Source organism: Pygoscelis adeliae, unplaced genomic scaffold, assembly GCF_000699105.1.
Source record: "Pygoscelis adeliae isolate BGI_AS28 unplaced genomic scaffold, ASM69910v1 Scaffold224, whole genome shotgun sequence".
In the NCBI taxonomy this organism is placed as follows: domain Eukaryota; kingdom Metazoa; phylum Chordata; class Aves; order Sphenisciformes; family Spheniscidae; genus Pygoscelis; species Pygoscelis adeliae.
Window position 1 is genome coordinate 1,942,954 of NW_008824657.1, and position 6,353 is coordinate 1,949,306.

Below are 6,353 nucleotides of genomic sequence, written 5' to 3' on the forward strand. Positions count from 1 at the left end.
AGGGCAAGAACTGGATCCTGGTATCTTTATTCTTCCTCTAGACTTGCTCTACGCCTCCCACTTGCTGTCTTGCGTACGAAAGAGGAGGGGGGTGGAAATAGATGGCACTAAGAATTGCGTTCAGCTATTTTATTTAAGTCATAATCATTTCTAATCTAAATGTGCGGGAACTGTATAACACAACCTCATCAGTCATGTATATTGTACTGCGTCTTGAGTTTAGTGAAAAGTAAAAGCCATCTAGAAGGCAGAAATATGTTAAATGAGCATCTCTGAGGCCATGCACCTTTTTAATGGATAGAACAGCCCTGGTAAGCTTAGCTTAGCAAACCAATCCTGCAGGGTAGGGATGCATCCCTGGGACACGAATGGTGGAAGGAATGGCTGGTCTACGGAGTAACGACTTACTCCAAGTCTAGACGGAGGAGGTGGGCAGCCTTCTGTCCTTGCTGCAGGCAGGGGGTGACAGTACAGTCCCCCATGGGGTACCTCGCAGCAGGAGGAGTTTTCCTCAGGCAGCAAGCATGTCTCAGACAAGGGTATTTTATCTGGGCAGATTGCAAGGGGGGCGTCTGGCCTGAAAAGCTGCTATTCTCTTCCCGTGTGAGCCCCACAGCAGATTAAGGTGCAGCAGTGTTGGTGGGATCCATTCCTCTGCATTTAGAGCAGGGCTGAGGAAATTGGGGCAGCAGGTTTTCCACTTGTGCCCTTGAGTCCCTGCGTGCTTGTCATCCTTTAATACAGACTGTTGTCTCTCCTCCCACCCCAGGAGGGCTGAGTCCCCTTAGCGAGGGGATCTGCATGCCCCAAGAGCGTGCCGGGGAGGGGGGGGGGTGTGATGTGAGTGGCCTGATGTGCCGCAGGACTCTCCTGCGGGAAGTCCCTGAGCTGGCGAAAGGGAGGGACGCTATTAGGGAAGCTGGAATCCCTCCAGCTTCTCTGATCGTACCATGTTTGTTCCTTCTGCGTTTGCCAAAAGCACCCTTATTTATTTCATCAGCTAAATGCTGAAAACCAGATGCCTGACTTCCATCAAGGCATTTAATGATGATGATCATTGCTTCCTCTAATGCAGTGTCTTCTAGTGAGGGACGATGCCAAAGCAGCGCACAGCTGTTGACCAATGGGTGCCTGTCTGTTTTCTCCAGTATTTTAGGGTACTTATCTATTTTTGTGCTAGGGTTCCTTTTTTTTTTTTTTGCTGACTTGCAGGAAGTTCTGAGGTGGAACGTGGCAGCTGTTTAATAGCACACAGGAGCCTGGTGAGGCAGATGAGCTCGGGGAGCGAGGAGAACCTCCTGCTCCTCTGTAGTGCTTCAGAATGCCTCATGCGTGCTAAAATGTGGTCCCTGCATCCTCTTGGAAGCAGAAAAAGGATGCTGCTGCTCTTTCCCAGCTAAGCTATGAGTAAATAACACAGATGAGGCTGCAAGAGGAGTTTTTGGCAGAGCCAGGAGGAAAGATGTTTGCTTTAGAGGTTTCTTTATGGTGCAGAGGCATGCTTTTCCTTTTCTTGAAATGGAAATGCCAAGTTCAGCTTGAGAGGACGCTAGGTAGGGCACACGCATTGGGAAAGGCACAGGCGTTGGGCATGCTGGGATAACCTGGCACAGGAAAGCTGCTCAGACCTTGTATTTACGCAGGCGTGTACCTGAATGTTATTCTGAACTGCTCCATTGATAAGAATACGGATCAAGAACTTGGCTTGAACAAGTTGCTTCATTTTTGTCTGGTGGCTTCACCTGGAAGGTGAGAGCAGGGTCATGTCCTCGCATCCCAAGTTGTTTCAGGATGAACGTGCTGCAGGCTGCTGTTGAGACAGGCAAAGGCACTTTAGCGGTGCTGTTCTGAAAGGTGTCAGGAGACCTTTAGGCTGTCACCATCCTATAGAAAACATGTGATTGTTAAATCAAACTGCGGTGTCGCTTTCCTTCTGGGAAGTGCTATGTAGCTTCTGGAGGTATGTTAAGATCTTTTAAGAAACAATTAAGAATTTCAGTATTGCTTTGATGTTTGTTGAACAAAATGTTGACACAACACACCAGGCTACTCGGATTTGTTTTAACTTACAGTTTAGACTTCAAAAAAAGAGTATGAAATGAATTAGCAAATTATTTTGATTGCTTTGTTCATTTTTCCAGCAAGAAAGCTACCCACCTGGAAAATTCTGACTGGATGCAGGCAGGAGCAGAATTTATTTCCTGAGATAAATGGATCTGGGATAAAAGTCCTCTTTATTTTTTCATTTTAGCTGCAAAGGATGATAGGCTTCTGTTCTGCTCTTTGTGCTGAAGATCAAATAAGAAGGAACTTTGCATAGGTGTGCCAATGCCTTTCAAGGAAGGGTTTCTTCCCCCACCCCAACCTTTTCCTCCTAGAACCAGCACCTCGGTCTTGAGATGAGAGCAATATTTTATGTTCCTTTCACAATAATGCTGGCGTGACTCTGAATCCCAGCGCTGGCACCCTTATTCTGTTTTCCGTTCCATGCACACAGTCTCTCTCTGATCTCTTTACCTTGGCCTTGTTTTATTCTTTTTTTTTTCCTTTCTTTCCCCATTTCTCTCGTGAATGCGGCTTTGTGGAAGAAGCATCATTTCATTTTCCCGAAGGTCCTGAGAGGGCAGCTGGCAGATCTCATATGCAGGGTGTCAGCTACATTAAATGAACACACTCAGATCACTGTAAATCCCTATTTACACATAATAAACATGAGGATATAAAACATAGAGGAAATAATACATTATTGATTACAACAATGGTGTGTAATGTCGTTTGAAAGGCAGGTGGTGCATGCCCATCCATCAGCACACCTAATGTGGATCATCTTGTTCCTCTGAAATGCAAGGCAAGTCTCTTGTGTTCTGCTACACTCCCCTGGCTCAGCGTGGGGAGAGGAGGGGCAGACAATCATGCGTGGTGAGAGGTGGATTACAGCCTGATGTTGTTAGAAGATGCTTGGAGATAGAATAGCAAAGTGGGATGTTTTTCTGGGTGACCTGAAGCCGTGACCTGTTGGGCATGTTTGGATTTTCATTAAGCAAGCAAGTGCTTGAGAGAGAATTTTCCTGCAAGCGGAGCCAGAGGGTTCAAGTCTCGTTGGCTTTCCCTCTAAGCGCAGGCGGATCTCTCTCTTTCTGTTTAGGCTGTACCAAAAGGAGCATTTTGTATGCAGGATCCCCCGGTCGCGTGTAGGAGCAGAACTAAAGCATGGTGCAACACCTGAGGGGTGCACAAGCACACAAAATAGCTTGCTGACTTTGCAGAGAGGAGGATCTGTAGTGATTGATTAGGATGGATTACAAGCCCTAACAATAATCTGACTATAAGTAGTATGCATTCCAAATCAAAGCGTGTGTGGGTTTTGTGTGTGTGTGGTTTTTTGTTTTGTTGTTTTTTTAAATGGTGATCTAAAATGCTTGCCATCTGAGGGTGCCTTATCGGCAGTGCTGGCCTGGTACTTGTGTTGCAGTGATGAAGAAGGATGTTTTGATGGTTGCTGAACTTGCAGCTGATGATTTCTCCTCTTTCTCAACAGCTGGCACCATCCCTAATCTCCCGTGCAATACATGAAATTCATTCCCTTGTTTTATCTCTGGCTGAGGTTGCAGGAAAGTGCGGTCCTTGAGGCTTGACAGGCAATTGGAATAGGTTTTGTTTGGTTTAAATGAGTTGAGAGTTCAAACCCAGCCAGGTAATGGAGTGGTTCTTCTCCCCTTGTTCACTCTTGGGGGATTGCAGACCTTGCTGCTCCTCGCAACGTTGACTCGAAGGCCAGCTGCCTGGGTCATAAGAATTTTGAGGTGCAGCTGTGCTAACAGAAAGAGAGCATCTTTGACAACTGCTCAACTTGAATTGGCACATGGGGAAAGTTTCCCCTCCGCAAGCCACCCCTGACCTCGGATCTGACAGTTTGCTCACTCGTGTGAACTCTGCAGTGAAAACATATTAAAGTCCCCTTTTCCTGTGGCTAAAAATTTAATCTTAGTTTACAGATGAAATGTGCAGCAGAGAAAAAGATGCTAATCACACAGTTGCTGCACTCTGCTCCAGCCACTGGAAAATTTATTACCATCTGTCCTGGATTGGACAGGGCTGTGAGCGTCAAGACGTTAACATCTCTGAAGCAGTGGCAGACTGACTCGGCATTGCAACAGGGCACAGCATCGAGTCCGCGGAGGCCGTGCAAAGAGCTTGCAGGGGTTTGGTACAGGAGAGGTGCTCTTTGTAGTCTTCACTAAGGTCAGAGGCAAGAAAAGTCCGGGTTGTGCTCAAAACTTCTATCACGTTCCTGTAAGTGTCATCTTAGCAACTTTCTGGTGTCTTATGGTAGGGGGAGTTTTCTCTTTTAGTCAACCATTTAACTAGTCAGCTCTTCCCACTTTTATTTTTGGCCAGGTCTTGAGATGGGTGTTGTTATTTCAGTGTCCTGGATATGTCATTATGTCCATCCTTAATGGGCCCCTTCCCTAGCTGTAAGGGGGGCACATGGCTTTATGTGGTCAAGTTCCACCAAGCTTTTACGAAACCAAAGCAGAAGGTGAGGTCGGAAATCGGACTAGAAATGGGATTTCTCAAGGCCCCAAAGAAAGATGTTTGGCTGCGCAGCTTTCTGAGCATGTCGTAATATCAAACTGTCTTGGACGCAAAGTGTTTTGGGTTTTGGCCTGTCTCTGCCCTCGGTGTGTTACTGGACTTACAGTTCAGAAATACTCAAACTACAGCTCCCGTGATGCATCTTAAATATATGATTTGCGCTTGGCTTTCTGCAAGAGCTATGTTTCTCCCCAGCTAGCTCTTCCTGCAACTGTACTCTCCCTCCAGCACCAGCAAGACCAGCTGAATCTTGGAGCACGCAACGGTTTCATAAAATACCTCTCCTGTGGCTGTGTTTGCTTATATTTCCTCTTTTTTAAAAGAACTTAGGCTATTTTTGTAAAACCTCACACCTTGGAAAACCAAAAATTGCTGAGCAAGGAAATAATTCAGTGGTGCAAGCAATACCTGTGTCTCTCCTGCAGGAATTAGCAAACCTAAACGCAGGCTTGGCTGTCTTTCCAATTAAACTCTGGCAAGCTGGAATACATGATGTGGTAACGAAGCAGAGAGTTTTGGAGCTACTCGGCTTGCTGTTTTGAGGATATGGGAGCTTTAGGCTGTCTGGCTGAAACTAAGCCGTTGAAAGTAATGGGCTGGACAATCTCACCCCATTACTTTTAATGGGATTGAGAGAGTGTGCGCTCGGGAGCAGCGCGCTGACACTGGGGGAAGCAGGGGAGCTGTTTGCACGTATCATTCAAGTTACGGCCAACGCTGGGAAAATGCCCCCCTGGCAGTGGAAGCCAAGCTGCTTGCAATAAGTTATAGGGTTTGGCAGCAGATGTGAGGAGCAGTAGCAGGGAAGGTGTGTAAAGGCTTGTATTGGCATGGGCTGTGAGCTGGGCCTTAATTTGGTCAAGGCACGTCATGAGGAGGGGAACGGCGGTATATGAGATCCCTGCTGCTTGCACATGCTTTGGGCTGCGTAAGGGCACGAGCAGGGTGCTCAGTCATTCCCTTATACCGATCTTCCCTGGCTTACCTTCCTACCTCTTGCCTGTGATAATTGCATCTATAGGGGCGGAGGAAGTATGTAATGTTGTGTGAACTACTAACCTTTTTTGCTGAAGCTGGTAAGCACCACTAGCAAAGTGTTTGCAGCGTGAAGATCCAGCCAGCAGGACCAGTTGCAGAAATTGTGAGTTTTCAGGTCAATCAGGACACCGATAACGCTCTAAAAGGGGAGCGGGGATGGCCGTGAGACAAAGTGAATATTGCAGGATTAAAGACTTGGGCTGAATGCTGCAACCTGCAGCTGGTGGTGTGGATGCTCAGGGTCTTCCCTGGACCCAGGCAAGGTGACTGGTGCCGACTCGAATAGAATTAGCGCAGCCCGCAGCCGCTGTTGTAGCGGGATGCCTGCATGGCCTAGCAGTCTGGGTGATGGATTTGTTTCTCGTGGTGGTACCAAATCTGCTACCGCGGGGACATTGAAGGAACGTGGTCCGGACAGGGCAGCAATCAGCCTCCCACAGCTTGAAATTTGCCCATTCACTTTCCTTCCTCCTACTGCTGAGCATGGCCAAAGCCCTCCCTGCCAGCACAGTGTGAAGCTTCAATACCTCAATCAAAGCAGCCTTCCCGCAGAAAGGGATGGAAATGTAATGATTAGATAATCCCTTAAATCTTGTGGCTTTCTCCCCTTCCCTGTAATTGGTGCCTTGTTCGCTGGCGGAGGGTAGGGACCAGTTTTCGGGCTGCCCCTTTTATCTTAGCGCTGTGTGCTCTTTGAGCAAGTTTTAATGGAAGTGAAA